At 33.9% G+C, this 9,844-nt stretch overlaps 1 pseudogene; it reads right to left on the reverse strand.

Moving 5' to 3' along the window:
* Positions 1-1,041: 1,041 nt before the first annotated feature.
* LOC137252580 (uncharacterized) lies at positions 1,042-3,909 on the reverse strand (annotated as a pseudogene).
* Positions 3,910-9,844: the final 5,935 nt, after the last annotated feature.

Consider the following 9,844-nt stretch of genomic DNA (forward strand, 5'->3'; position numbering starts at 1 on the left):
AAAATACTCCAATGAAAAAATTGCCAGACTCAGTCAGGCCGCCCTCAAGGCAATCTCGGCATTTGAAATAAAATCAGCACTGGCCGCAGTAAATTTGGGGACATCTATTAGTAGAAGAAATGGGAAAGAGGAAAGAGCAATGGCGTAATATGCCAGGCCTGAGACAATCTAAGCTTCTGTTAGGGGGTTACTGCACAATTCGATGCAGGGCATTAATAGGCCTCTCGAAAGATAACCTAAGAATGCTAACAGCTATTCTTACAGGACACTGTAGACTAAACAGCTACATGCAAGATCTGGGTATAATATCGAACAACACATACCGATTTTGTGATCGATCAGCGGAGACGGCGGACCATATCCTTGATGCAATCTCAAGGCGTAGGGCTAAGTTCATGGGCTCAATATGCCCAGATCATTCTCACATAAAATCTCTCAAACCAGGTGAACTGCTAGGGTTCATCAGAGATGTTGGCTTGGATGAGATGTTGTGAAGCAGCTGAGGGCATAATAGACCAATGGTCACAGTGCAATCCTCAATTAATTATCTATCTATCTATCTATGACAGATATATTAATCTGTAACTCGATTAATGATCGGTTTCGAATTGTTTATTCTATATGCATATAGTGTTTGTGATTATGTTACTTATTAGTATCTTGAAAAATAATAATTTTTACTTTATTTTACGATAACAATGTTTTTCTGAATACATTTTAGAAATTATTAAATTAGCGCGCGGTGAAGGTGATTCACAAATCTCGAAAACAACACAATGCGAGCAAGACACTTATGAAATGCAAGTGCGTGCAGCAAATATAGGTAACTGTAATTTTGTTCAGTTTGTTAGCTCAGCAATCAATTTTTCTCTCTTCCAGTGCGCGCTGGCGAATCACTAATGAAGCTTGTATCAGATATTAAACAATATCTCATACTAAACGATTTCCACTCAGTCAATGAAGCAATTACAAATAACTCACAACTATTTCGTTCAAAACAAATGGAATGTGATAAGAAATTAATGAAATTACGTGATGAAATAGCAATGGATTTGTATTATCTCGTAGAAGAATACTATACTAGCATATTTAAATGAAAATAAATAACAATTAAAACAACAGCTGCATAAAAACTAAATATTAAAAATTCACAGTTATTGGTTAGTTTGAACTCTGGGAATCTTCATCGTCCACATATTCGAAGTTTCGTTTTGTGTATGCAATATGGTGCTGGCGTATCTTTGTTGGGACTGATTTTTTCTTTTGGTAATGGTTTGCCGGCGCTTGGTCTGGTTTTGCTGCAAATAATAGATTAATTCAGCAGTTATTTTTTTTTATAAAGTCGCCTAATATTCAATACCTTCCAACAGAAGTTTCAACGAAAATAAGTTTTTGTTGGTAAATTGATCTCTGACTCACATTTCACATTGATATTATTGCCAGCTTTAAAACCTGACTCAAATGATTAATACCATTTCAAAATTTCGCTATCAGCAATGAAATTATTTTACAAAAGCGAAATCCTCCATAAATCTTTCTATATAGTTATATTTATATATAGCGTGTTATAGCTACAAATATTCATATAATGTTGGGTTGTATGGTATGGAAGCGGTCGAGATAGGTAGACATAAACTTGCCTACATAAAAATTATCTATGTATGTCGAAAACGATTTTTATTGGGCAATACCCGTTAACATTTCTGATGATATTTGCTTTGAGAACGAACAAACACGCCTTCGATATATAACTATAGCACTTTACCCACTATTACGAGGCGGTTTTTTTCCTCTCCTAAAAAATTGTGATTTTGCTGATAGAGCGTATTGAATATAAGCTGAAGATATTTCAGTTGCAACTTACCTCTTTTCAGGCAAACTGGGCGCCATCATATTATTACGATAAGTTATGCCATATATATAACCAGGGCATACCACCGGGGCGAGTACTTTTAAATTAAATGAGCTTGGCAGCGTTGAATAGTGTAATTCAAAATAATTATTTGTTTTATCTTTAATGCTTGTTTCATTGGTTAACTTCATTGTGATTAGAACATGTGAATCGTGACAACGAGAATTAAGTGCTAACCGATTTTTATATTCCTCCGTATTTGGTTCCTGTTCGATAAATATGCGCGCTTTCTCAACATCCATTTGGAAATGTTCCAAGCACAAAAGTGTCCATGGTAGCTAAGAAATTTATCATTTAAATGCACCAAACCACGCAATCGATTACCCAATTCGGCGACTAGTTCTTCATGGGCAAACAACTCCACAATCAGTTGTATTTTTATAAGTTTTTGGTTTTTACTAAATTGAAAATGGAAGAATTAAAATTTTCATTTACTCAAAACGTTTAGCACAGTCAGGCGGTTATGAATAAGATAATTCTCAGATATCCATGTAAAATAATTCAACATCTGCAACTTCTAGTCAAGAGACAGTTTTGATAAATAAAGTTCATAACTATAAATAATTTTGAAATAAGTTTAAAAACCGATGTTCTGTTATCCCTGCTAAATTTTTGAGGATAAACTGGCTTCGACATTGTGCCCTCATCCGGTTACATTTTTCTGGTTGAAGCTTGTTGTTGTTATTGAATGGTACGTGACCAGTTTTAGATTCGATTCCGTTCAATGGCACCGTATTTTTTTTAACGGAAAGCAAAAGTTAATTCGCGGCCACCGTGGTGTGATGGTAGCGTGCTCCGCCTGCCACACCATATGCCCTGGGTTCGCACATCGGGCAAAGCAACATCAAAATTTTAGAAATAAGTTTTTTCAATTAGAAGAAAATTTTTCTAAGCGGGGTCGCCCCCCGGCAGTGTTTGGCAACCGCTCCGGGTGTATTTCTACCATGAAAAGCTCTCAGTGAAAAGTCATCTGCCTTGCAGATGCCGTTCGGAGTCGGCATAAAACATTTAGGTCTCGTCCGGCCAATTTGTAGGGAAAATCAAGAGGAACACGACGCAAATTGGAAGAGAGGCTCGGCCTTAGATCTCTTCGGAGGTTATCGCGCCTTATATTTTATTTTTTTAAAAGTTAATTACGAAGTGAAGTTATACTACATGACCTTACCCGTAATAGTCAGAGTTGAAACTACAAAACTCCCCAACTGCTTTCCAACTAATCTTGATAACCATGATGCATTTCATTATGTACATAATATATAAAATTGCTTTTTTATGCGAGAAGTGCGATCATTGAAGACACCTAGCAGTTTTTCCTTACCCCACTATTGGATTGTAAATATATTACTAGCGTATAACTTTTGTTTTGACCCATGATCAATTTAAAATATATATTTCCGACATTTTACCAAGATATAATGTTCGCTCCGGTGGCATTATAGAAGCCTTCCCCAGCGAACCGCTAAATTTTAAGCTGTGTTATTAGGATTCGGTACGGATACTTCACGTAAGTTTAAGCCGAATGTAAAAACTGTTTCTATCAATTATTTGTCCTTAAAAACTTACTGTAATAAGCGATCGATTTCGTCAATAATATCATTTAATTCATTCGGATTGCATGGACTGTTAGCACGGCGCAAGACCGATGAGAAAAACATTTCCTGAAAAGATAATGAAATAAAATTTTCTAAAATTATTATTATATAAAATTTTTGTTATTTTGGAAATCAGTGTTCTTACATTTGGTAGAATATTTTGCCATTTTTTCCTTTAGCTCAAGCTCTAGCAACTTATTCTTTAGCTGAAGATTTATGAGTTCCTGCTTATGCTTCTCTTCAGCGTGCAGCTTTTCTATCTAATGTTTCTCAGCGGCTCGCGTGTTTTCACCCCTATAAAACTCTTGTTGTAGTAGCACAAGGTTCATTTTCTCTTCCTCCATATTTCGCTTGCGGCTCGAACTTTTTACCACACAAAGTTCGTCACTTTTTTTCTGCCGCAAATTGGCAGAATGATTGTTAGTGAAATCTTTTACCCGAATGTGTTAGTGTTCTATGGGATCGACAATATAATAGTATAGAACCGGGGGGGGATCCATAGTATTTTTGCGCGGGTACCTCCGAAACCGGGGGTGGGATCAATATTATTTTTGCGCAGAATACCTTTCTGCGTTGGCGGCCTTCGGCCGCGCTTATAAAAAATAACCCTGGGCTACGCCATGCCAAGTCCGGGTGTGTGGTATAACCGTGGCTACCGCCACGGTGATGCACAATTTTTTTGGTGGGTACAACACAACTGCAAATATCTCCGGATATAGATAAAATTTTTCTTTTCCGCCACCGGCTTATTGTTCTCGAGATTAATAAGCGTCTTTTGACACCTCTCTCGATATTTTTGGTAGCGTATTAGCAGTCGACCCCTCAACTAGACTATTACCTATATAATTATTTAACTAGTCCAATGCTTTTAGCTCACACTTCCAAAAAGTCCAATCCTTTTAGCTCACACATTTATGTATTTGGTAAAATTTTTTTTTAAAGTTCCGTTTGTCCTCGGGGACCTTATGTATTCTATTTTCCACAACGGTATACATGTATGTACATAAATCGATAGCTTTATGTATGTTTAATTTTACACATTTTTGTAAATTTATTTTTTTAAAACATTATAGTAATTTTTGAAGTTAATTTTTTCGGTTATTAGCCCGATAGTACTTGTATGAGTTTGCAACTCAATTTGCGTATAAAACGAAAATTTTATACATATATTTTAACACTTCCCGTGAGTGGTTTGTATATTATTTGTTGAAAATGTTTCACTTTCAGTTCACGACGAGATTGAAAACGCGAATTGTTCGAAGAACTTATATTTTTTATTTATTTTTGTGACACAGGTTTAACTTTTATTTACTTTTTTACAGCTGTTTTTGACATTTCCTTTTCCTTCCGTTCGCAGTGCTACCACCTTTTCAAAAATATTAAATAACTATTCAACAGGAGGTTGAGAAAATGAACTAGAATTTATCTTGCCAACAAATTTACCTGCCCGTTAACTAATCCTCCCTTTAACAGGAAGTCGAGAAAATGGACCTAATAGATACAACAACAATAGTAATTTCAATAGGTTCAATAACAATAATAATTTCAATAGGTACAACAACAGTAATAACGGTAGATACAATAATAGCAATCAAAATAGGCAAAACAACGACAATCGAAGCAATAGTAATTCGCGTAACACTAGCAACATTCAAAATAGGTTAGAAAACAGAACCAATACTAACGCCGGAAGTTCAAATACGCGAAATATTGCAAACGTTCGCTCTTTATACTTGGCGCCCCTCAGCAGCGAACACTGAGGTACGAGGAGATAAGCGAATAAATACTAAAAATATTTTCTGTGTGAATTTAAATTACTCGGATTTTGTCGAAATTTATATAACCGGATCTAAAAAATTATGCAAATTTTTACTAGATACGCAGGCTGATATTTCTTTGATTACTTAAATAAGCAAATTCCCATTAACTATGACGATATAGTTAATATCACTGGCGTTACATCAAATTCTGTTCCTACTTTAGGTAGAATAAACATAGACCCACATTTTTCTAATAATCCAGTCAAACATAGCTTACATGTGGTAAACGATGACTTCAATATTCCATCAGACGGTATACTGGGTAAAGATTTTCTTCATCATAACAAATGTGTAATAAATTATTCAAATAGTTGCATCTCATTAAATCCAATAAAGAAAAAGTCATTATGCCAATCCTACACGGAACGGAAAGAGATATTTGTATTATACCACAAAGATGCGAAGTTTTTCGAGTTTTCGACTTAGGTCACTCAACAACTCCACTTTTCGTTGAATCTCAAGAAATACAAAAAGGCGTATTTACCGCAAGATGCATTAAAAACTCCGATAACCCAGTCATAAAATTAATCAATACAACAAGTGATGTACAATTCGTACATAAAAATTCTATTAAAGTAGAAAACTTATCAAATTATCACGTCTATGTAATCGACAAAACTAAGTCAGATGAGAAGCGAATTAACGAAATAACTTCGATTTTAAAAGATCAAATTCCAACAGATGCCCATCTGAACTTTTAGATCTATGCATACAATATGCTGACATATTCGCGCTTGACAACGATAAAATGACGTTAAATAATTTTTATGATGCGGGTAACTGACAACGAACCGGTGTATATAAAGAACTATCGTCTACCCTATTATCAGCGGGTAGAAATTAACAAACAGGTTACAAAATTACTAGGTAATGATTTAATCGAAGAAAGATATTCTAATTACAACAGCCCACTTATCCTAGTTCCGAAAAAGAAAATCAACGGGGAAAGAGCGTACAGAATGTGTGTTGATTTTCGCACACTTAACAAGAAACTAATAGCGGACAAATTCCCATTAGCACGAATCGATGATATCTTAGACAATCTTGGCAGAGACAAATTTTTCTCAATCTTAGACCTTTTTTCTGGATTTCACCAAATACCTTTACACATAGATTCACGCAATATACCTCATTTTCTACTGATCGCGGAGCGTATCGATGGAAGGTATTGCCATTTGGTTTGAACATTGCACCAAATTCGTTTTCAAGAATGATGACCATCGCATTTTCAGGAATTCCACCTAATGTAGCTTTTCTCTATGTAGATGACATTATAGCCATCGGCTGTAGCGAATCCCATCGCATTAAAAATTTGTTTAAATTATTCAATACTTGTAGATAATTCAACCTTAAACTCAATCCAAATAAATGTAATTTATTAAGACCGGAAGTAACATTCCTAGGACACAAATGCTCAGCTGAAGGTCTGTCACCAGACGATACAAAAATAGATGCAATTCGTAACTATACTAAGCCAACAGACAAAGACGCCGTAAGAAGGTTTGTAGCTTTTCCAAACTTTGCATCTCTGTCAGCACCTCTGAATATACTGAATAGAAAAAGAGTAGAATTTAACTGGGACGAAGCATGTGATAAAGCTTTTGATGCACTAAGAGCATCCCTAATGTCACCAAAGATATAACAATACCCAGATTTTTCCAAACAGTTTACCATTACAGTAGACGCTTCTAAGACGGGATGTGGGGCAATACTCAACCAAGAACATCAAGGCAGCGATTTACCCATATGTTATGCGTCAAAATCTTTCAAAGAGGCAGAACAAAAGAATTATTAGCCATTTATTTTGCGATTAAGCAATTCAGACCATACGTTTATGGCAATCACTTTATATCAGATCACAGGCCTTTAGTCTATTTATTCACTATGAAAGACCCATCTTCAAAACTTTCTAGAATTAGACTTGAGTTGGCAGAATACAATTTCACAATAGAGTACATAAAGGGAAAATCAAATGTAGGAGCTGATGCACTTTCTCGTATAACCATTGGCGAAATAAAAGAATCAACCAAAAATATATTTGCAGTTCAGATTAGGGCTATGAGTAAGAAAAAAGATAAACGTGGCGTTTGTAGTTCAATGGCTCTATCGAAATTATAGACTTATGTGAAAATATACAAACAATAAACGTTTATGACAAAATTCACTCATAACTTTAAAAAAAAATCCTCGTATTAGATCAGAAATATTTCATGATAAAAACAAAAATTTTTTAAGAATATGCGCGCATATAAAGCATAAACGAACAATTTTACTTGATTTTGAATTTTCCAACGAAATAAAGGATTTCGATACTTTACTTTCGAGCCAAAAAACGATTTAATTTTCAAATACATTACAATTACAAATTTTCAAGAAAGAGGAAATAAGCTTTTACAATTTCTAAAAATTATTTTAATGGATCCAATTGAAAAAATCACTGATCAGGAACAAAAATCAAAATGATTAGCAATTTATCACAATGATCCCATCACTGGAGGTCACTGTGGAACGAAAAAGCTATACGCCAAATTACGAAACAAATTTTACTCGGAAAACATGACAAAAGACATAGCTAGTTATGTTAGGAAATGCGAAAAATGTCTTTTGAACAAAGTCAAAATAGTAAATAAAGAAGAACTCGTTCTAACCCCTACTCCTAATAAACCTTTCGATATTGTTGTAATTGACACAATAGGCCCATTGCCAGAATCGAGATATGGTAATAAGTACGCGCTTACCACAATTTGCGTTCCGACAAAATACTTAGCTACAATATCAATACCGGATAAAAGTAAAAACCATCGCATCAGCACTATTCAAAGGCTTCATTTTAATACACGGTGCTATGAAATCCATTAAATCATATTTAGGCACTGAATTCAAAAATGAAGTTTTTGCAAACTTAACCAGTTTATTAAATATTGATCACAAATTTTCTACACCATATCATCATGAAACCGTAGGAACTGTCGAAAGAAACCATAGAGTTTTCAACGAGTACCTACGTGCGTACTTAAATGATTCCTTTTATGATTGGGATACATATTTGAAATATTTTAGGTTTTGGCATAACACAACGCCAAATACGGTATTCGATAATAAACCCCTTTTGAACTAGTTTTTGGTAAAAAGGCCATTGTGCCATCTGAACTGAAGAAGAAACAATCGAACCAATTTATAATATCGAAAACTACTCAAAAGAAGTAAAGTACCGAATGCAAAAATGCCACGCCTTCGCTAAAGAGTTAGCAGAAAAACACAAAATACGAAATAAAGATGCATACGACAAAAATGCACATAAACGATATGGTTTTGGTTCAAAAAGAACCACGGGAAAAACATAAAAACATATATCAGGGTCCATATTTAGTAGCAAATATGGGCGGTGTAAATGTAACCATTTTTGATAACGAAATCAAAAAATACAAAACGGTACATAAAAACCGCATAAGAGAAGTACCTAAATAAATAAAATCGGATGTACCCAATTTCATTTTGAGATAGGCAAAAACATTTTTTTTTAATAATTTTATTACACTACATCTAAGCAAATTTAAATACAAATTTATCATACTTTAAACCCATACTTAATTTAAGTAAAAGCAAATTTAAATGAAAATATGTCAAACAGTGAAAACAATACATAATATAAGTAAAATAAACAAATAGAAAATGTATGTATAAGTTACTATACAAAACCGATGAAAATGAAATTTTGAATTACAAAGAAAACAAAAAAAAAAAAAATTTATATATGTATATATAAACTATTAATACAATAAATGAAAAACTAATCATAACAACTATAAGTACAAATAAATGTAATTAATTAAATTAACTAAGTTAACTTACAACAAAAAAAAAAAGAAAAAACAGAAACACAAACAAAATTATATATAAAATACTAATAGTCATATACGTTAATATGTAGGTTAAAATACTACTAATAGTAATTAGTTAAACTAACAAAGTTAGCCTAGATATATCTGCCGCAAAAGTTCAAAATTTTGAACGTAAAATTCACCCAAAAAAGTTGAAGCCGACAAACCTGATCAACTGGTCGACTTCAACCTTCTTTTCGAAAAGGGGGATGGTGTAACAGCAGCCTTATAATCTCACCCTGTTTACAACGTGGTGCAACCCTGTTGTCTATTGTGAATGGACAATAGGTGTTGAAACAAGTTGGAAACGCGGAGGTCGGTTCGAAAAAATCGAGCGGCCATTACAATTTTGGCTGGACATCGCGGCGGACTCAATTTTTTATTAAAACCCCAAAAAAACAATATAGTGTACCATAAATTAAATAAAATCAAATAAACCGAAAGTGGTGCTTTCATATATGTAATACTCCTATATTGCTACAAAAGGCTAGGTACATTCCCAAACATCAGAGTGCCGATATATTGCTGTTTAAACGTTTTTGTTTTTGTATTCAATAATCGAATGTACCTAGATTTAAATTTTTTCTTGTCACACTTATGCTGCTACAATCACAAAAATTTTATAGGCTGTCTTGTTTT

Source organism: Eurosta solidaginis, chromosome 5 (assembly GCF_040869045.1).
Source record: "Eurosta solidaginis isolate ZX-2024a chromosome 5, ASM4086904v1, whole genome shotgun sequence".
Taxonomy (NCBI): domain Eukaryota; kingdom Metazoa; phylum Arthropoda; class Insecta; order Diptera; family Tephritidae; genus Eurosta; species Eurosta solidaginis.